The sequence below is a fragment of the Bufo bufo genome, chromosome 8 (assembly GCF_905171765.1).
Source record: "Bufo bufo chromosome 8, aBufBuf1.1, whole genome shotgun sequence".
Taxonomy (NCBI): Eukaryota; Metazoa; Chordata; class Amphibia; order Anura; family Bufonidae; genus Bufo; species Bufo bufo.
The window spans coordinates 129,881,976-129,905,151 of NC_053396.1; positions in this window are offsets into that span (position 1 = coordinate 129,881,976).

Below are 23,176 nucleotides of genomic sequence, written 5' to 3' on the forward strand. Positions count from 1 at the left end.
GGCGCCATGCAGACCAAAAGGTAACACCTTATACTGGTACAGCCCCTCCGGTGTGATGAAGGCCGTTTTCTCTTGGCAGCCTCCGTTAAGGGTACCTGCCAGTACCCTTTGGTGAGGTCCAAAACAGAAAATTACCAGGCTTGTCCTAACCTCTCTATCAGCTAGTCTACCTGGGGCATGAGATACACGTCGAATTTAGATACCTCGTTTAATTTTCGAAAATCAATACAAACCTGCAAAATCCCGTCCGGGTTTGGGTATCAGTACTATAGGGCTGTCCCACTCACTTCTACACTCCTCGATAACGTTTAGTTGCAGCATTAGATGTACTTCCTCAGAGATAGCCTGTCGCCGAGCTTCGGGTACCCGATATGGTTTTAACCGGATTTTTACCTGAGGCTCAGTGACAATGTCATTCTGGATTTTGGAAGTGCGTCCAGGAGGTCTGAGAACACGTCCGTGTTCCTGCTGACGAATTTCCCTGGTCTCCTGAGTCTGTTCAGAGGAGAGGCTGTCAACAATCTTCACTGTAGCAACCACTTCCCTAACATCAGACTTAGGGGCTGGAACCTCTCCATATAAACTACAAATTGGCGTGGTAATGAAAAGCAGGAAGTGCTCAACCCCATATGCAGTGGCGCATCTATACGGGGGGGGGCAGATCCTGCACTTATGCCGGAACCTCTACCCCTAGAAAACTCGGCCACGGGCTATCGTCAGTACTGGTCTCCCTATCCTTCAACGGTTTGAGTAAATTCACTTGGTACACCTGCTCCGGCTTCGGCTTCCGCCGCCCTGGCTGGTGCACATTGTAGTTTAATTCTCCAACCTTTTCAAGTACCTAATAGAGTCCCTGCCACCTAGCCAGTAACTTACTGTCCACTGTCGGTACCAGAACCAAAACCCGATCTCCCGGGTTAAAGATCCATACTTTGAGCTCGCTGAGCTGCCTCCATTTGTTCCTTTACCAGCGGCAACACGGTTTCCATACGTTCCTGCATCTGGGTGATGTATTCAACAACACTTTTATATGGTGTGGGTTGTTGCTCCCACCCACGCCTCTTTGGCTATGTCCAACAGACCACGTGGATGTCTGCCATATAGTAGTTTGAAGGGCGAGGACCCAGTAGAGGCCTGGGGCACTTCTTGCACTGCGAATATAAGATAGGGCAGAAAGAGGTCCCAGTCCTTTCCATCCTTAGCTACTACTCGTTTTAACATAGTTTTTAACGTTTGATTAAACCGTTCTACTAGGCCGTCAGTTTGCGGGTGATAGACGGAGGTGAGTATCTGTTTGATATTCAGCAACTTACAGAGCTCCCGCATGACCTTGGGACATAAAAGGAGTCCCCTGGTCAGTCGGAACCTCTTTGGGTATCCCCACTCGGGAAAACATCTCCATTAACTCATTTTCTATGAGTTTGGCCGATGTATGTCGCAGGTACCGAGTGGCGTAGTCCTGGACAACCAAGATGTGTTGGTGCCCCCTAGCAGACTTCGGACCTGGGCCTACGAGATCCATAGCGATTCTCTCAAATGGTACCTCGATAATCGGGAGGGTCACTAAGGGACTGCGGAACAGGTGCTGGGGGCTAGTGGTTTGGCAGGTCAGGCAAGACTTACAGAAGTCATCCACCTCTCTAAAGACACTGGGCCAGTAAAACTGTTGTAGTATCCGGTCCTGTGTCTTCTGCAGTCCCAGATGACCCCCGAGAACCTGTTGGTGGGCTAACTCTAACATGAGTTTTCGATAATCCCCGGGCACCACCAACTGTTGAACAGGTTCACCCCGTAGCTGGTTTACCAGATATAGCATATTCTGGTGGACCACAAAATGGGGAAACATCGACTCAGCCCCAGGTTGTTTGGGTACACCATCAAGTATTACCACATTCTCCCAGGCCCGGGATAGGGTTGGGTCTCGGCATTGGGCTGCACCGAAATTCTCCCAGGTGACGTTTAGGTCTCCCAACCCAGGACCTGGTGGCAATTCCTCCATGTCTCCCACCATTACCCTACGCGGGGTTGTCTCCCCCTCTTCCACCGAAGTGGCAGTAACCCCTACTGCTGGCCCTTCGGCCTTAGGTTCACAGGGTTCTGGCCGTCCCCCTGAACAAGACCAATCTCCTGGGCTTATTCCTGTCTCAGGGGTATCCTTAACTCTCACAACCGACAATAGGGTAGGGAAACCTGGAAAATCTCTCCCTATTATGAGTTCATAGTGGAGATTTGTGGCAACTGGCACTTCGTGGGTCCACCTGCCGGCCACTTTGGTTAGAGACACCAGCGAGGTGGGGTAGTCTTTCAAGTCTCCATGAATGCACATCACCCCAACTTTCTGGCCAGTATACTCAGCGGATCACACCAGGGTAGCCCTAACCAGGGTCAAACTGAAAAGAATGGCGTGGTATTAAACAAGCAGGAAGTGCTCAAACCCACGTGCAGTTGTGCATATATATAGGGGAGCAAATCCTGCACTTGTGGCCCGTTGCTAACAACGATCCCCAGCAAAAATGCATACAGTGGAGGATGCCCGCAGCGAACCACAAGTACCACAATAGACATCCTACACAAGATAGCAATTATGTGGATGTGATAATTAATATAGCAATATAACAAAATAATAGCAAAGACAGGTGCACTCTGCGGACTAAACCCTCAAACTGATTTTAAAATTGAGAGATTAGCCAACATGTCCTACGGTGTAGGACATGTCTGAGCCAGAGCACCGCGCCAAGGTTTCTCAACCTAACACTCCCCCTACCTGTGCCATATGGGCAATACCAGGAGCCAGTGGGCAAATTACAGGAGCATGAGGCTGACTCGCAAACAACTCACCAGTTACCTCCAGCATATAACCATGCTAGCAATGGGAGGAGGGAGGAGTCTGCGAGTCCCACTCAAGACTGGCTGGTATGGCCCAGGCCTCACAGGTGCACCTAAATGTAGCCTGTAGATGGAAAGCAGGCACATTTAAATTGGAGTTTATACACCTCCAGGCATCTCTATATATACAAACTGAAAAGAATGGCGTGGTATTAAACAAGCAGGAAGTGCTCAAACCCACATGCAGTTGTGCATATATATAGGGGAGCAAATCCTGCACTTGTGGCCGCTTATTAACCTCCCGTTGGTGTAGATTGGTCTCTCGCTGCTGCAAATTAGCCTCCATGATGAGGGCCTTCACAACAGCCTCCATTTTGTCGTGGGGCACGGGTTTGATACAACTATACCCAAAAATGCAAAGCCAAAAATATATCGGCGTTCACGCCAGCCTCACTGCGTTTGCCCACATCCTCCACCAATTGTAGAGATTCGCTCTGGTAGTTAGGACTAGCAGATGCAGTATAGAGGCAAAGTACACAGTTCTTGAATCAAACAGCGGTGTTTATTCACATTGGTGTATAACAAAATGCAGATAAGGTGTATCACAAAACGCAGGTGGCTTGGTGTTTGCTCACACACACTCCACAAACAATAAAAGTCATCTTTTCTCCTCTGTGTTAATTCACACCCTGTTAGCAGTTCAGCCTCATCAAGTCCATAGGCGGCCTGTTCGCTTTTAGAGGGGCCTGAGTCCTTCAGCCCAGCTCAAACCTCAAATCCCAGCACAGCACTCAGTTCACAGCACACAGACTCCTGAGCTCCACTGTCAGAGGAAAATAAATCTACACCACCTGGCAGTGCTGGCTGGTTTTAATGCCTGGCAAAACCCGGCCTGGAACATGGGGAGTAGTCACCCAACCAGCACTTTGACTACTCCCAGTAAGAGCTGTCCCAGATCAGCAATGACAGCCATGCTAAATCTCAAGGTGTCAACTAGCAATAGCTGCTGCTGACGCATAAAATACTGGCTCTTACTTCACCGAGGCCAGGAACCTCAGTGACACATACCTTCTATCCACAATGATTCCAGGTACCTTCCTACATCACCATCAGGGGTATTGTGAAGAATGAGAGGTTCACTTAGACAACGCCCTTAGAGGGGGTAGGACGCGTGGCACTGTCGGTTCACACCCACTGGTTCACAACACTTGTGTTGTACCATGTAGTATTCAAAGAGATTCCCAAGGCCGTGCCTAAATAAGATTGTTACCCAGCAACCCCGGCTTAGTATACATGTATTAAGAAGTTCTCTCTGCATTTGCACAGCAGTTGGTAACTTTTCTGATAAATATATTGAAAAGACAAGTACCTGCACAAAATGCCTGATATACTGTATATGACTTACTCATCTGAAATTGCCAGGGGAGAGTCAGTATGGCAGGATTTATCCATAACCATTGACACAGGTGGAGATGGCAGAGTCAGATAGTATATATTCATGGTTACACATGTAAAGGAGTGTACTAGGAACATAATTTGACATAATGTACAGTAATTACATAATATTGAATACTTTCACTAGCTGAATCTTTCCTGCTTGAAGCTCCAGACATTATGGCAATCATGAGAATATCAGGTGCCCTGAAATCGCTCTGCGTTTACAGTAGGTTATCCTTTGCCTGGAGCCTGCAGGCTATAAACTGTCAAAAACCAGACTGCAGCCTGCTGATAGCTGCTAGGAAGCTGTGGGGAGCTTGATGCTCTAGCTTCATATGGTTGTCATTCGGCTAGTTAATTGAGTTCACCAGAGAATACAATAAATGCAATTTTATAATAAAGTTCATTGTCCTTACACTTATAAATCATAACCAAGAAGCCCAGAAACATATTTGTTACATCTCTACCTATCTATTGATGTCATAAGCAACCATTAAGCCTTAAAAAAGACCATTAGACATAATCAAAAGTAAACCAATGAACTTTATTCATTTTTGGTACTTAAATGGCCGAGATGCTCATTACGTTACCCAAATTAAATATTGATGTATTAACGAACAGAATACCAAGTACACTTTTAACCAACCAAATCCATAAAATAAAACCGTCAGTCCACTCAGAGAGTGACTTAACACCCGTCAATAAGCAAGCGACTGAATAAAAAAGAGGGAGGGAGGGATCTGAAAAATAACTTTCGTGAATGTGCAAGTGACGTTGTTTTCTTCTTTTATAGGTTCAAATAGACCGTTGAAAGATTCTCCAATCAGCAGTCAGAAGACCCCGAGATAAGCTGGTGCCTGGGATCAATCCATACTCATATCAAAAGGTAAGAATAATATAATGAATGCCATAACTTGTAGGTTGCCATGACATCAAGGCTCCCCACAAGTTATACACATGTGGTTTGCTCCATGATGTCATAAGCAACCATTAAACCTTAAAAAAGACCATTAGACATAATCAAAGTAAACCAATTGAACTTTATTCATTTTTGGTACTTAAATGGCTTATTACATTATCCAAATTAAATATTGATGTATTAACGAACAGAATACCAAGTAAACCTTTAACCAACCAAATCCATAAAATAAAACCGTCAGTCCACTCAGAGAGTGACTTAACCCCAAAGCGCCAAATCGGAAACGAAGTGGCCAAAAAAAAAGCATCGCAACCAATTAAGTAACATATTTCTCAATTATATTTTGAAGATCAGAGATAAAAATATCACAACCTATTTCTGAAAGTTGGTCAAAATCAGGACAATAAAGTACTTTTAAAAAACCTTCAAGGTCAGAATGTCTGTAAGAAAATTGACCAATACTTTGCATAAAAATCTCCATTTTTTTATTGACTCTTTTACTAATTTTATTCAAAAAAGACAATTCTGAACGAGACCAAGTAAATTTAGGAATAATATCCGAAAATACAAGAACGGTGTTCTGTAATAATTGTCTTATTTTGCACATCAAATCCTGTAGTTCGTAGATCAGCAAATGAGTTTTTTTTTTTTCCTATATCAAAAGACCCAACGTGTAAGATCATTAAATCCGGAATGCAACATTTTGAAAACAAATATTCAACTTCAAAAAGAATATTAGAAATTCTGAGGTTAGGAAAAGCTCTCCACTCAATACAAAATTCCTCAGAAAAAAACTAAATTCACAGTGGAATTCCTGATATTAGATCTTTCCATAACGCATCTAATGAGGTCATCACCAAATATCCAAATATTCAGTTTAGATCCTGCAATTAATGAATAAGAAGATTAGGTCTGATATAAATCTTAAAACAAGAAGAATCTAGACCTAATTTTGCCGCAAAAGTTGCAGCACCAATACGAAAAGAATGTGCTGAAATTTTCTGGTTTGAATAACCTAGTCTTTGTAAACACTTATGAAGAACAAAATTAAATTGATATTTTGTTAAATAAGAACCGTCAATATGAGAGAATATGCTGAAAATTTTTTCTCTCTTACACTTAACCATTTTGACATATGTTCAAATGGACAAATAGCTTTAGAAGAAAATTTGTTAAGTGTAAGCCAAACACCTTTTCCCAATTGATCAGTCTTAGATTTTTTTATGAAAAGTTTGACTAAAGGAGGACTAGAGTGTTTGTTTATTTTCTGCAGCAACCTCTTCAATTCGTAGAGCGGCAAATAATGCTAAAGAATAGGCCGCAGAAAATAAACACTCTTCATAAGTTGAAGAACATACACTGGATAATTGTTGCAGAATACCAACTAATTGATAAACAGATAATGGATTGGTTCTTTCTTTAGGCATAGAAGATCTTTTGATACCTTTAATGACTTGTTTAATTTTAAAATAATTTAAAATAGAATTATGTCCATTCAATTTAAAAAAGAAGGAAATAGCAGACAATCTTTTAGAGATTGATTCGGCTGCTAAACCTTTTTTCCATAAATAAATTATATAAAAATTGAAATTCTCTAAATTAAATTCCGTGGCTGAAAGTTGACTCCTATCACAGAACTCCTTCCATTCTAGCCATGCAGCAGAATATGCTGCCCATGTATTTTTGGCTAACGAAAAATTTAACAATTCGTTAGTTAATCTTCTGTAAGACTCCATAAATGATCTGGACATGGGATTCCTTTCAAAGATGCTTGAGGTACCATTGTGAAAAATTTCAAAAGATGCTGACGAGATAAAGCATCAGCAATATTATTATTTTTTCCTGGAATAAATTTTGCTTTTTACCAAATATTAAATTTAAGACAGTGTAATACCAATTTCCGAAGTAAAGATGAAACCAGAGGAGACTTAGATGACAAACAATTTATAGCAAACACCACACCCATGTTGTCCGAACATAATAAAATTCTCCTGTTTTGAAATTCTTCATACCAAATAATTAAAGAAACCAAAACAGGGAAGAGTTCTAAAAATACAAAATTTTTTGTATAATATTTATTTTCTAACCAAGATTGAGGCCATTTTTCAGCAGACCAATTATTAATAAAAAATGCTCCATAACTGATGGCACCAGAAGCATCTGTATAAAAAAGATAATGTGTCGGAGTCAATAAATTCTTCCTGCCAAACTGTGTGTCCATTAAAGTCTTTCATAAATTGTAACCAAATGGTAATATCATCTTTTAATTCCTTAGTTAGTCTAATGTGGGAATAGGGAGAAGACTTACCTGCTGTTGCTGCGTAGAGTCTCTTAGAAAAGACCCTACCCATGGGAATTACTCTAAAAATAAAATTTAAAGAACCAAGTAACGACTGTAATCGTTTAAGAGTAGTTTTTTCCTTACTTACCATAGCAGATAATAAAAGAATAGTTTCCGTAATTTTTTCTGAAGGAATACTAAATTCCATAGTATCCATGTTGATGAAAATACCAAAAAATTTTAAAGTTGAAGTAGGAAAGACTGTTTTTTCCAAGGCCAAAGGGATGTTGAAATAATCGGCTATACCAATGAACTTACGAAGAAGATTTAAACAATCCGGAGTATCCCTCTGACCTATGAATAAAAAGTCATCTAAGTAGTGTAGAATAAAACCAGCATCAGAATGGACTTCTACTATCCAGTGCAAAAAAGTGGAAAAGGCTTCGAAATAGAAGCAAGATAGAGTAAAACCTATGGGTAAGGCCATATCATAAAAGAACTTATCCAAAAATTTAAAACCAAGTGAATTATAACCTATAGGATTAATTGGCAATAATCTGAAGGCAGATTTAATGTCTGCTTTAGCTAACAAAGAATGTCGACCAGCTTTACGAAGAAGATTCAAAGCTTGATCAAAAGAAGAATATTTAACACTAGCTTTATTTTTATCAATTTCATCATTGAGGGAAGAAAATTTTGGAAAAGATAAATTATGAATGAGGCGAAAAGAGTTACATTCTTTTTTAGGAACAATAGCTAGAGGAGAGACACGAAAATTAATAAAAGGAGGAGACTCAAATGGACCCGCTATTCTGCCTGCAGAAATTTCAGACAGAATTTTATCCTTAACAATATCTAAATTTTTCTTAACAGAAAAAGCATTTTCAACAATAACACAACCCGGACCTAAAAATTCAGGTACGTAAAAACCATTAGAAAAACTATTAAAAAGTAGATTAGCCATCTGTATGTTTGGATAAGGTTTTAACCACTGGAGCAATCTTTGTAAATTCAGAGGTGTCACCTGGCTTATTTGCATGAAAGTCTTTGAAGGAATTTGGAAAATGAATTCCTTGCTTCTTGAAACATTTGCTAACTGGGTGAGGTCCTGAGCAAAAGAAACATTCATGGCGGTATCTGCAGTTGGATTGATATCTGCAAACAGCCTCATTAAAGGCAAAACAGATACCTTTTTTTGGGATTACTGAGACTTGATTGTTGACGAAAAAGATAATTTTTATTAGGGAGCATAAGACTCAACCAAAGCCCCACGTCTTTGTTACCCCAATTTAAATTCGGATAAACTGCGATCTTTTAACGAAAAGATTTGTCATACGAACACCATCCCATACCGCGAAAGTTCCTATAAGCTTCTAATATGGAATCTATGTGATAAAAAAGGCCAGTACATAAAGATGGGTGTTTTTCCCCTAAAACAGCAGCATAAATACAAAATGCCTGTATCCAATTCAGGAATGTTTTTTGTACCGGTTTCTTTTTATCATCAGATTCAATTTTTTTTATCTTTTGTTGTTTCATTTTTTACTATTTCAATCTATAAAATCCTTTCTCCAAATTTTTTCCTTAATGGCTTGCGGAAGATGAAAACCTTCGTCCTGTCCGGAAGGTAACAGCAAACATTGCCGTAACTACTCTTCACCTCCGTTGTCTTCAGCTTTCATAATAAGTTGTTTGAGAAGATCCTCCATGTATAGTAACGGAGCAGATGGTTCTCTGAAAAATAACTTTCGTGAATGCGCAAGTGACGTCGTTTTCTTCTTTTATAGGTTCAAATAGACCGTTGAAAGATTCTCCAATCAGCAGTCAGAAGACCCCGAGATAAGCTGGTGCCTGGGATCAATCCATACTCATATCAAAAGGTAAGAATAATATAATGAATGCCATAACTTGTAGGTTGCCATGACATCAAGGCTCCCCACAAGTTATACACATGTGGTTCGCTCCAAAGCCAGTAGCAGAGGATGAAGATGTTTTACTGTATGCTATGCATTATATCTATAATGATCTACTAAGGTTCAGTGTCGGCAATGATCCTGTTTCTGTAGAAAAGCAAGACTTCCCGATGGGTACAACATCAAGAGATCTCTTAAAAATATCTGCAGGTTTAAGTTTAATGTGTGCAGCAGGTGCACGTGTATCTGTCAACTGTTGTATGTGACTACTGACTGCTATGAGATACAATGCAACCAGTGAACACCTGGATCTTAAGCAGAGATGAGAATTTTTTTCAAAACCTTCTCTCTGTCCAAATGTCCCCCCCTAGCTGCCACATGGTATGTTTCCTGGCACGCATGTCCTTGAGTTATTAAAAATGGTGTGTTTCATTTTAGAATTTTATTGGGATTTTGTATACAGTCAGGTCCATAAATATTGGGACATCTACACAATTCTAAGATTTTTGGCTCTATACACCACCACAATGGATTTGAAATGAAATGAACAAGATGTGCTTTAACTGCAGACTGTCAGCTTTGATTTGAGGTATTTGCATCCAAATCAGGTGAACGGTGTAGGACATACAACAGTTTGCATATGTGCCTCCCACTTGTTAAGGGACCAAAAGTAATAGGACAGAATAATAATCATAAATCATACTTTCACTTTTTAATACTTGGTTGCAAATCCTTTGCAGTCAATTAGAGCCTAAAGTCTGGAACGCATAGACATCACCAGACGCTGGGTTTCATCCCTGGTGATGCTCTGCCAGGCCTCTACTGCAACTGTCTTCAGTTCCTGCTTTTTCTTGGGGCATTTTCCCTTCAGTTTTGTCTTCAGCAAGTGAAATGCATGCTCAATCGGATTCAGGTCAGGTGATTGACTTGGCCATTGCATAACATTCCACTTCTTTCCCTTAAAAAACTCTTTGGTTGCTCTTGCAGTATGCTTTGGATCATTGTCCATCTGCACTGTGAAGCGCCGTCCAATGAGTTCTGAAGCATTTGGCTGAATATGAGCAGATAATATTGCCTGAAACACTTCAGAATTCATCCTGCTGCTTTTGTCAGCAGTCACATCATCAATAAATACAAGAGAACCAGTTCCACTGGCAGCCATACATGCCGACGCCATCGCACTACCACCACCATGCTTCACTGATGAGGTGGAATGCTTAGAATCATGAGGATCAGTTCCTTTCCTTCTCCATACTCTTATCTTCCCATCACTCTGGTACAAGTTGATCTTGGTCTCATCTGTCCATAGGATGTTGTTCCAGAACTGTGAAGGCTTTTTTAGATGTCGTTTGGCAAACTCTAATCTGGCCTTCCTGTTTTTGAGGCTCACCAATGGTTTACATCTTGTGGTGAACCCCCTGTATTCACTCTGGTGAAGTCTTCTCTTGATTGTTGACTTTGACACACATACACCTACCTCCTGGAGAGTGTTCTTAATCTGGCCAACTGTTGTGAAGGGTGTTTTCTTCACCAGGGAAAGAATTCTTCGGTCATCCACCACAATTGTTTTCTGTGGTCTTCCGGGTCATTTGATGTTGCTGAGCTCACCGGTGCATTCCTTCATTTTAAGAATGTTCAAAACAGTTGTTTTGGCCATGCCTAATGTTTTTGCTATCTCTCTGATGGGTTTGTTGTGTTTTTTCAGCCTAATGATGGCTTGCTTCACTGATAATGACAGCTCATTGGATCTCATCTTGAGAGTTGACAGCAACAGATTCCAAATGCAAATAGCACACTTGAAATGAACTCTGGACCTTTTATCTGCTCATTGTAATTGGGATAAGAAGGGAATAACACACACCTGGCAATAAAAACAGCTGAGAAGCCAATTGTCCCATTACATATGCAAACTGTTGTAATTCCTACACCGTTCACCTGATTTGGATGTAAATACCTTCAAATTAAAGCTGACAGTCTTCAGTTAAAGCACATCTTGTTTGTTTCATTTCTAATCCATTGTGGTGGTATATAGAGCCAAAAATGCTAGAATTGTGTAGATGTCCTAATATTTATGGACCTGACTGTATATGTTAAACTTTCTATGAGGCTGATATCTATAATTTGGCAGTACCTACTGATGACACCTAGATCATTACTGGGTCTACAGTCAGCCTTAAAGTAAATATCCACCTTTATCATGATCTTGTTTTTTATGTCAAAAATCCTGTGCTGGGGGGCAGAGCCCTCCGACTGAGCATGGTGGAGGACGTGTGCGCCTGAGCTCCTCACCATAAGCCCGATCTTACAGCCTATTTCAGAGCTACCCATCGCAATTATAGGGAAAATCGGTAGAGAGACAAGAGGAAATGTAGAGAGTACCCCGAAAGTTTAGAACACGCAGAGCGATATGAACAAATTCCTTAATAAGAAGACCTCTTCTCAGTCGGAGCGAGGAAAGATGGCGCGATCCGCACCAACGGAGGCGGCGCGGGAAGACGACTCTGACGGAGACAGCTCAGATGCATGCTCTGAACCACAAGGTGAGCGTGACACCTTGCCGATCACCAGAGCCTTCCTGCAGCAATCACTAGCCCAATCGCTAGACAAAGCTTTGTCGCCAGTGCTAAAGGAGCTGTCGGACATTAAGACAGAAGTCCTACATATGGGACATAGAGTGGAGGCCTTAGAGGACTCGCATACCCTCATGACGCAGCACAGTGTGGGGATGCAATCTCAGCTTGCCTCGGTCTGTAAACAGGTGAACAATGCATTCCTATACCTGGAAGACCAAGAGAATAGGGGAAGGCGGAAAAACATCCGTCTGAGAGGGATCCCTGAGTCGGTTAACGCAGAGGAGCTGACAACCACAGTGCGCCATGTGTTTGAAATGCTTGTAGGCAAAGAACGCGCTGACGCCATTGTTATTGAAAGAGCACATAGAGCCCTGCGGCCAAAACCGCCAGCCACTGAACCACCCAGAGATGTGGTGTGTGCTCTCTTGAACTACCTGGACACTGCGGCATTACTTAAAGCAGCGACGGAGGCGGGAGACCTCTTGCTGGAAGAACACAAGATTTAATTGTTCCAGGCCTTAGCGGCTAGTACACTGGCTAAGAGGAGAGCCTTTCGTCAGCTGACAAATGCTTTAAGGGAGAGGAAGCTCCCTGTGAAATGGCTCTTTCCCTTTGGACTAACAACCACTGTGGAGGGTAGACAACTCACTGTGCGGGCACCGGAAGACTTACCCAAGATGTGGGATGCGTTGCAGATGGAACCATTAGAGATCCCCTCATGGCTTTCGACGTCCTTCCCGCCAGATCTGCCTCAACTCCCGCAGAACCTGCAGTGGCAGACTGCTACCAAGAGTCGCTCGCCGAGGAAGAAGACCACCTGAGGAGCAGGACTTTAACCCTACAAGCGAGGTTCACTGCTCTAAAGAGCGTTCATTGTTTGTCTTTATTGTGAGACATTTTGAATGTGTTAGCGGCTACCAGCGGGGTACTATGGCTACCCTCCCCAACAAGGGAATCGCCGCCAATCATTACATTTGAGTTTTTTGCATTCATATAATGTTACTGGATGTTATTATGGGTATTACTTAACCAGCTTGGTAAGCCGGGTGAATGGAGATGAGAACTTGTGACCTCTCCATCCATGTTTCCCCCCACTGGCCTTACTTATTTGGCCATCGTGTGCTTCAGAGCGTCACGGGACGCCACCGGGCCTTATAGCCCATTTGTTTTGTTTATAGGAATTCTTAACTGTTATTGTTCTTGTCCTGTCTCACTTGCCGCCTACAGTTTTACTAGCCATCTAGGTAGTTGCACATGCGGATATGGCTGAAGTGAAGGTTTACTCCCTCAATATCAATGGCATCAATATACCTCAAAAGTGAAGCCAGCTATATAACACCTTAAGGAAAGAGCATGTTGACATTGCCTTTATACAGGAGACTCACTTCAGGCATATGAGTATACCCAATGTAGTCAGCAAACAATTCCCCTTATGGTATCATGCGTCCCACTCATCGACCTCGAGAGGGGTATCTATTGGTGTTGGGAAGAATGTCCCGTTCCAACTGTCAGCAAAAATCGCAGACCCAGAGGGTAGATTCCTCCTGGTTAAAGGGAAGATTCTTAACTTAACCATCACTATGGCAAATTTATATGCCCCTAATTGTAATCAGATTAGATGGCTTTTACGTACGCTTGAGACCCTGAAACCCTTTGCAGAAGGTTTATTAGTCATAGGGGGAGATCTGAACATGATCTTTGACCCCATGAAAGACACTACACTCCAGGAACGTGTCGGTTAGGCAGCTCCGTAGACTTCACCTTGCTTTGTCTGATCTGGGGGTGTCGGATGTCTGGAGGCTATTACACCCAGAGGATAAGGATTATACTTTCCACTCCAGAGTACACGATTCGTACCAGAGATTGGATTATATTTTCTTATCTAACCAAGCACTCCCACAGACGGTAGAATAGACAATGTAGTCATCTCTGATCATGCACCCATTAGTGAAGAGTGAAGTTTGCGGACCTGCCGCGCAGATCCTGGACTTGGCGATTAAACACCACCCTAATAGACGACGCTAAACATTCACAGTCAATCTCACAAAAATTGAGGGATTATTTCCTAAATAACGACTCAGGACAGATATCAAGCTCCATTTTGTGGGAAGCTCATAAAGAAGTGATTAGGGGGGAACTTATTAGCCTAGGCACCAGGATAAAGAGACAAAGATTAAAAGAGCTGAACTCCTTATTGCTACAAATATCCACACTCGAGAGCCTACACAAGAGGTCACAATCTGAAGAGGTATATAAGTCCCTTATTTCCCTACGTAGACAGGTGAAGGACCTCCTTAACGTTAAAACAGCAAAAATATTGCAGGCATTGCGTTTTAAGCATTACCTTCATGGTAATAAAAGCTCCAAACTAATGACCAGCCTGTTAAAGTTCCAGAGAGATAAATCCTTTATCCAGGCGATAAAATCCCCAGACAGGAATAGACTTACAAACACACCAGCCATTGCAAAGGAGTTTTGTAAATTTTATGAATCCCTGTATAACTTGAAGGATATTGGCCCTCGCCCTGATATGGCTCTACATATTAAAGACTTTCTAGGCTAAATTAAGATCCCCTCTATCTCTGGAGGAGAACGGTCTAGAGCTACTTAGGCCCTTTACAGCAGAGGAGGTGACTCAAGTTCTGAACACCATCCCATCTGGGAAAAGTCCAGGACCAGATGGATTCCCCATAGCTTATTATAAAAAGTTTAGGGATATACTTATTCCTTATTTTGTTCAAATGTGCAACTCCTTGCTCCGAGGTGAAACTCTGCCCCCTCAGGCTCAGGCAGCACACATTACGGTAATACATAAAGAGGGGAAAGACCAAGAGGCCTGTGGGAGCTATAGACCCATCTCCTTGCTTAACACTGATTTAAAGTGGTGGGCCAAGTTGTTGAGCACCAGAATCTCTAAACTTCTGCCTGAGCTTGTGGGGGAGGAGCAAGTAGGGTTTGTACTGGGACGGGAGGGGAGACACAATGTCAGCAGAGTGGTCCATGCCATGTGCCATGCTAGGAGAAATCGTACCCCATTGGTACTACTGGGGACTGATGCGGAGAAGGCGTTCGACAGAGTCATCTGGTTGTACATGCGTAGCGCCCTAGAAGAATTTGGCTTCCCAGAACAGTTTATTAAAGCCATATTTTCACTGTATTCTTCTCCATCAGCACGTTATTATGGTAAATGGGACTCTGTCGGACGCCTTCTTGATTCAAAATGGCACACGGCAGGGATGCCCCTTACCCCCCACGCTCTTCATACTTACTTTAGAGACCTTGCTTCCAAATTTTAGACAATCCCCTGCTATCCGAGGATTAAGAATTGGTGCGTACACCCATAAGATGGCGGCATTCGCCGATGATTTGCTCCTTATGCTTACTGACCCAGTTGATACTATGACTGAGGTTCTGAACATTTTCCAACAGTTTAGTAAGTTGTCAAACTTCAGGATTAACCTTGACAAATCGGAAGCGTTAGGAATCTCCCTCTCCTCTACACAGCAAAATAGGCTTAAGAATATGACCCCCTTTAAGTGGCCTTCATCATCCATTAAGTATCTGGGAATTAACATCCCTAATGATCCTAAGTTATTATTCAGACTGAATTTCCCCCCTCTGCTAAATAGGATTGAAACCTTTCTAACCAAGAGCTCTATACCGTTCCTATCCTGGCTAGGGAGGAAAAATGTGATTATGGCTTATATCTTACCTCAGCTGTTGTATACTTTGAGATCCCTACCATTGTATTTACCAGTCAACTATTTATCCAAGGTCAAATTGATAGTGGGGAGGTATATTTGGGCGAACAAAAAAGCCAGACATCCCTTCGCTTTGCTCACTAGGAGAAAGAAACAAGGAGGCATATCACTCCCAGACTAGAACAATATATGCAAGCCATACATCTGGAAAGGTGGGTTGCCTTGACGAGACCTGCACCCCCACCCATACATGTTGAGATGGAGCTAGCTCTAATGGGTAATTCAGCTGACTACATGTTATGGTTCCCTTTTAAAAAAACGGATAAGGACTCCCTGATCAGTGATATCACAAGAAGTACTATCATTGCATGTAATAAAACAACGACTCTTAATATGGGCCTGGGGAAACTGTCGCCCCTAGCGCCCCTTAGAGTTTTGCCGCAGATCCTTAGCACAACAAATATTGAATTAGCTGCCATCTGGATGTCCCTGCCGGGAGTTGTGCTAGGTGATCTGGCAAAAACACCCATCCGAAAGGATTATTATGCCTCCTTCACAGGAGAGCACATTAAAAAGTGGGATTTCTTGCAAGAGAAGGATTTTGAGGCTACGTGTATCAAGTTTAAAAAGTCTAAGTTTGTTTCTCTTCTGGACTCCACTTGGCTGGAAACATACACCTTGCTTCCCAAAGTCCCCCTGAAATGCATATCACTCATCTACACACATCTGTTGAAAGGTAGATATAACAATATACCCTCTTATGTAGGAGCCTGGGAGAAAGAGTTGAATTGCGTCCTTGATGACAGAGATAGGAGTTACGTACTGACCCACTCCCATGGATTCTCCAAATGCATTATGATCCAGGAAAACTCCCTAAAAATCCTCACTAGGTGGTATAGAACACCTGAGCTATTGTATAAAATGGGATTGACATCTGATGATCTCTGTTGGAGATGTGGAAAGGATAAGGGGTCTTTGTCACATATTTGGTGGTTCTGCCCGAGTCTGAAGAAGTTCTGGGAAGTTATTGAAAGGATAATTAACCAGATTTGCTCTACAAATCTGAAGCTCTTACCGGAATTAGTCTTACTGTGGTTACCCTCGACTGACTTCAGACCGAGCAGAATGAATCTACCCACACATATGATTGCGGCTGCTAAACTATTAATACCTATAAAATGAAGGGACAAGGAACCACCGACCTTGAAAATGTGGTATGAGAAAATGGATGATATATGCAGAATGGAGGAGTTAGTGGGTTGGACATACAATGCTAGAGGAAGATATTTACAAGTGTGGGAGCCGTGGATAGCACATGTTAAAAAATGTAGAAACACCTGAAGGTAGAAGATATGTTTGCTAATCAGAGGTGAACCCTACATTATGGTCGTAGCCCATGTGATCTGCTGTGTTTGTGTTTATGCATCAAAGGTGAGCATTCGCTCTTCAGCCATAGATTATCCTCCCAGACTATCCTCTCAGTCGAGTAGATGGCAAATAAAAGGAATATTAAAAAGAGATAAAGAGAGACAAGACATTTATGTTTTTAGTTTATTGTTTATCTTATTTTCTTATTTTTACATTTAACTGATGATAAACAGACCTTCTTTAGAGAAATTGTATTTTCACCTACCTGTGATGTCGGGCTAAGGCCCTGGAAGCCTAATTTATATATATCATTGTCATTGTGAGAACTGCAATTTCATGTCTACTTTGCTAAACCCTATGTAGGGTCTGTACTGGCTTTATATAGCTATGTGAATCTTTTTATTTCAATAAAAACAGATTTAACTAAAATTCTGTGCTGATTCATTTCTTTATAGTGATCAGTCTTTTTAATAAAGAGCGTAAAGCGGTTTTCCGACAGTTTTTTAGGTCATCATTATATGATCGGTGGGGGTCTGACACCCAGGACCCCAGGGATCAGCTCTTTAGGAAGGCAGTGGCGATCTCATTAGAGCCATAAGCTTCTCTCAGCTTACCATGCAGAGCGATGTACATTGTATAGCGGCTGTGCTTGCTATCGTGCTCAGCCCTATTAACCCCTTAAGGACACAGCCTTTTTACACCTTAGGACCAGGCCATTTTTTGAAAATCTGACCAGAGTCCCTTTAAGTGCTGATAACTTTAAAACGGTTTGACTTATCCAGGCCGTTCTGAGATTGTTTTTTCGTCACATATTGTACTTCATGACACTGGTAAAATGGAGTCAAAAAAAAAATTTTTTTTGCACCAAAAAATACCTAATTTAACAAAAATTTGAAAAAAATTAGCAAATTTCAAAGTTTCAGTTTCTCTACTTCTGTAATACATAGTAATACCCCCAAAAATTGTGATGACTTTACATTCCCCATATGTCTACTTCATGTTTGAATTGTTTTGGGAATGATATTTTATTTTTTGGGGATGTTATAAGGCTTAGAAGTTTAGAAGCAAATCTTGAAATTTTTCCGAAATTTACAAAAACTCAATTTCTAGGGACCAGTTCAGGTCTCAAGTCACTTTGCGAGGCTTACATTATAGAAACCACCCAAAAATGACCCCATCTAAGAAACTACACCCCTCAAGGTATTCAAAACTGATTTTGCATACGTTGTTAACCCTTTAGGTGTTGCACAAGAGTTATTGGCAAATAGGGAGGAAATTTGAGAATTTTATTTTTTTGTCTAATTTTTCATTTTAACCCATTTTTTCCACTAACAAACCAAGGGTTAACAGCCAAAAAAGACTGTATCTTTATTGCCCTGACTCTGCCATTTACAGAAACACCCAATATGTGGCCGTAAACTACTGTACGGCCACACAGCGAGGCGTAGAGTGAAAGGTGCGCCGTTTGGTTTTTGGAAGGCTGATTTTTATGGACTGGTTTATTTACACCATGTCCCATTTGAAGCCCCCTGATGCACCCCTAGAGGAGAAACTCCCTAAAAGTGACCCCATCTAAGAAACTACACCCCTCAAGGTATTCAAAACTGATTTTACATACGTCGTTAACCCTTTAGGTGTTGCACAAGATTTAATGGAAAATAGAGATACAATTTCAAAATTTCACTTTTTTGGCAGATTTTCCATTTTAATATTTTTTTTCCAGTTACAAAGCAAGGGTTAACAGCCAAACAAAACTCATTATTTATGGCCCTAATTCTGTAGTTTACAGAAACACCCCATATGTGGTCGTAAACAGCTGTACGGGCACATGGCAGGGCGCAGAAGGAAAGGAACACCATATGGTTTTTGGAAGGCATATTTTGCTGGACTGGTTTTTTTGACACCATGTCCCATTTGAAGCCCCCCTGATGCACCCCTAGAGTAGAAACTCCAAAAAAGTGACCCATTTTAGAAACTACGGGATAGGGTGGCAGTTTTGTTGGTACTAGTTTAGGGTACATATGATTTTTGGTTGCTCTATATTACACTTTTTGTGCGGCAAGGTAACAAGAAATAGCTTTTTTGGCACCGTTTTTTTTTTGTTATTTACAACATTCATCTGACAGGTTAGATCATGTGGTAATTTTATAGAGCAGGTTGTCACGGACGCGGAGATACCTAATATGTATACAATTTTTTTTATTTATGTAAGTTTTACACAATGATTTCATTTTTAAAACCAAAAAAATGTTTTAGTGTCTCCATAGTCTAAGAGCCATAGTTTTTTCAGTTTTTGGGCGATTATCTTAAGTAGGGTCTCATTTTTTGCGGGATGAGATGACGGTTTGATTGGCATCTATTTTGGGGTGCATATGACTTTTTGATTGCTTGCTATTACACTTTTTGTGACGTAAGATGACAAAAAATGGCTTTTTTTACACCGTTTTTATTTTTATTTTTTTACGGTGGTCATCTGAGGGGTTAGATCATGTGATATTTTTATAGAGCCTGGCGATACGGACGCGGCGATACCTAATATGTATACTTTTTTTTTATTTATGTAAGTTTTACACAATGATTTCATTTTTGAAACAAAAAAAATCATGTTTAGTGTTTCCATAGTCTAAGAGCCATAGTTTTTTCAGTTTTTGGGCGATTATCTTGGGTAGGGTATGATTTTTGCGGGATGAGATGACGGTTTGATTGTTACAATTTTGGCGTACATGCGACTTTTTTGATCACTTTTATTACCTTTTTTGGGAAGTAAGGTGGGCAAAATTTCAATTTCATCATAGTTTTTTATTTTTTATTTTTATGGTGTTCACCGTTCGGGTAAAGTAACATGACCGTTTTATAGATCAGGTCGTTATGGACGCGGCGATACCAAACATGTGTAGGGAATTTTATTTTTTTCATTTTTTATCAGTGATAAATGTGTTTTTTGATTTTTACTTTTTTTTCACTTTTATTCACTTTTTTTTGACCCAGACCCACTTGGTTCTTGAAGATCCAGTGGGTCTGATGTCTGAATAATACAGTACAGTACAATATATATTGTTCTGTAATGTATTTTACTTACACTGAACAGATCTATGCTTTCAGCACAGATCTGTTCAGCACCATGGACAGCAGGATGCCTGAGAGGCGTCCTGTTGCCATGGGAACCTTCCCCGTCTGCTCAGTACTGCTCAGAACTTCGCAGACGGGGAAGGGTAAGGAGGGGATCTCTCGGGGGGCTCTCTGGGGGCTCTCTCCCTCCCCATCGGGGGGCTGCAAAGGCACAGCAGCCCCCCGATGGGAGAGGGAGGGAGCTCCCTGCGCTGTTAACCTTTTCCATACAGCGGTCCGTACGGACCGCTGTATGGAAAGGGTTAAACGGCTGACATCGCATCGCAGATGTCAGCCGTTTATACCAGGGTGCCAGCAATGTGCTGGCACCCTGGTATCCCCACTAGACACCAACGATTATACAAGGGGAGGCGGGCGGGGGATCGCGATCCCGCCTGCCGCACCGCCCGCCTCCCGCACCGCCCACACCGCCCGCAACCCTCCCCCTGCACCTCCCGCCACCATAAAAATCATTCGGGGGTGCAGGGGGGGCAAAATAAAACTTTTTTTTTGGCATATAAAGTTTCTGATCCCTGCGGTCAGGGACTGCGGGGACCAGAAACTTCAGAAATCGCAGCAAACCGCAGGTCTGAATTGACCTGCGGTTTGCCGCGATCGCCGACATGGGGGGGTCACGGGACCCCCCCGCGCATTTAGCCTAGGTGCCTGCTCAATGATTTGAGCAGGCACCGGGTTCCGATCACTGCCAGCCGCACGGCAGTGATCGAAAATACACAGGGCGTACATGTACGCCCTGTGTCCTTAAGTACCAGGGCACAAGGGCGTACCTGTACGCCCTATGTCCTTAAGAGGTTAAATTCAATGGGGCCGAGCTGCACCTAAGCTATGTGACTGATAAACGTGATGTCAAATGGCTTAGGAAAAGCTAGAGAAGACTGCTGCACTACGGCTAGAAATGCTGCTGTCTCAAACAGCTAATCAGCAGGGGTCCCAGGTGTCGGACCCTCACCTATCAGATACTGATGACCTATCCAGAGGATGGGTCATCGGTAAAAAAAACTGTCCAAAAAAAACTTTAAAAATCCCTTGCATAACATAAACTAAACTTAAAACACAAGGTTCTGCACATTTGCAGCCACCACTAGAGGGAGTTTAGCAGCTTACTCCATATCATCTTAACACTGAGCTCATTGTACAACAGTATGCAGTTAGCTGCTAAGCTCCCTCTAGTGGTGGCTGCAGGCAGAAAGAAATCTATGTCTATGCAGGTCATTTGGAGGTCTGTGTTAAGAAAATAAAGCTCAGATCGCTATAAAATATATTAGGAATAATTAGCACAGAATGTTGAACCTATTTGGATTAAAAATTACTCACAGGTGACATTCACTTAAAGCTGTACTGAGCAGTCCATTCACTCTGTAAGTAAAATTATGTGTTTTACAGAAGTGTTACGCCATTTGTTAGCATAATGTGTGCTACAGCACATCAGTACATACAGGGTACATATACAGGAATATTACTATCTCATGTTTATCCTACACAACAGCATTTCTAATTGACTGGAACCCACAAATAATTTCTCATAATTAGCCATTGACCATCCATTACAGGTCAATTTTAGAGTAGTAATCAATTTTCACGCTTGATTCTGCAACTCGTAATACCTCCCAGCAGTTTTGGTTAGATTTTTCTCAGCTTGTTGGTCTGTACTGTTTTCACTAAGACATTTATAATGCTGACCACATGTAGATAAATCTAGCATGCAATAATGATACATTTATTGTCAGCATTATTAGAATTTTCATTAATATTCATGAACTCTTTGTCATTTAGAAATTGTCCATAATGCTGTGTAGAACCTGCAGTAGGTTGTAGCAACCGCCTAAAAACCCTAAAAAGCTGTGACACTTCACATATCTACAGCTTAGTTTTAAAGACTGAAAACTCTAGACTTGATTACTTTACCTTTTGTCATATGATGGTATATAAGGTAATCGCTTTTTTACACTGTTATCTACAACCATTAGAGCAAAAAGCAATTTTAGTGCCCAAGGCAAGTCCAGCAGATTTATACCAAAGCCCCTGATGCCTAGTGGTTTGACAGCCCAGATATTGGTGTCCAGTAATTTAACTATTCACATAGTCCTTGGTGATTTGGTGCCATAGTCTATCCCTGGTGCAATTTATAATTTTATTATATTTATGGTGCTTAGATGTTCATTCGCAGTGTATATGTGGCATGCAATGGTTTAGTGCCCCTGTTATCTTATGTCTTCAAGTACTCCAGATTTAGGCAACTTTTAACTTTTGGCTGGTATTGCACTGTAGCAAAACAAAGAAATCCACTCACCTGCTCTCCACCTCTCGGTTCCAGTGCAGAGGCTTCTGTCAGTGATGCTTCTTATCTCAGGTTTTTACCCATCCAGTCATGTAGAATCACTGGCCTCAGCTGTGACTTGTCCCCAAGTGTCAGATAACTGAACAGTGACGTAGCACTTGGTGAGAATTCACCAATGAGGCCAGCGACTGGCTTCAGCTTTGAAAGTTACCCTGTCTGAATGTGTACAGGCTAGGGACCAAAAGCATTGCTTAGAGGAGCCTCTGCACTCGAACTGAGGGATGGGGAGCAGGTGAGTGGATTTCTTTGTTTTGGTACACAGCAATACTGATCAGATGTAAAAAGTTGCCTAAAACTGGAGTACTCCTTGAAGACATCAATGAATGTTAATCTACCGAATTGTACTCAAATTTACTTAAAGGGTTTCTGTCACCCCACAAAACTCTTTTTTTTTTTTTTTGGATAGTTATATTCCTTATAGCGCGATATAGAAGAATATAATAGTCTTACTTACTTTCATGCGGCCGATTCTTTAGAAAACGAAGTTTTATAATATGCAAATCAGGGCTCTACCAGCAAGTAGGGCGTCTACTTGACGGTAGCCGCAGCAGAAATCCGCCCCCTCCTCTTGTTGATTGACAGGGCCAGCCGTGATCTCCTCCTCCGGCCGGCCCTGTCAGTATTTCAAAAATCGCGCGCCTCTGGTCATTCAGCGCAGGCGCTCTGAGATGAGGAGGCTCGTCTCCTCAGC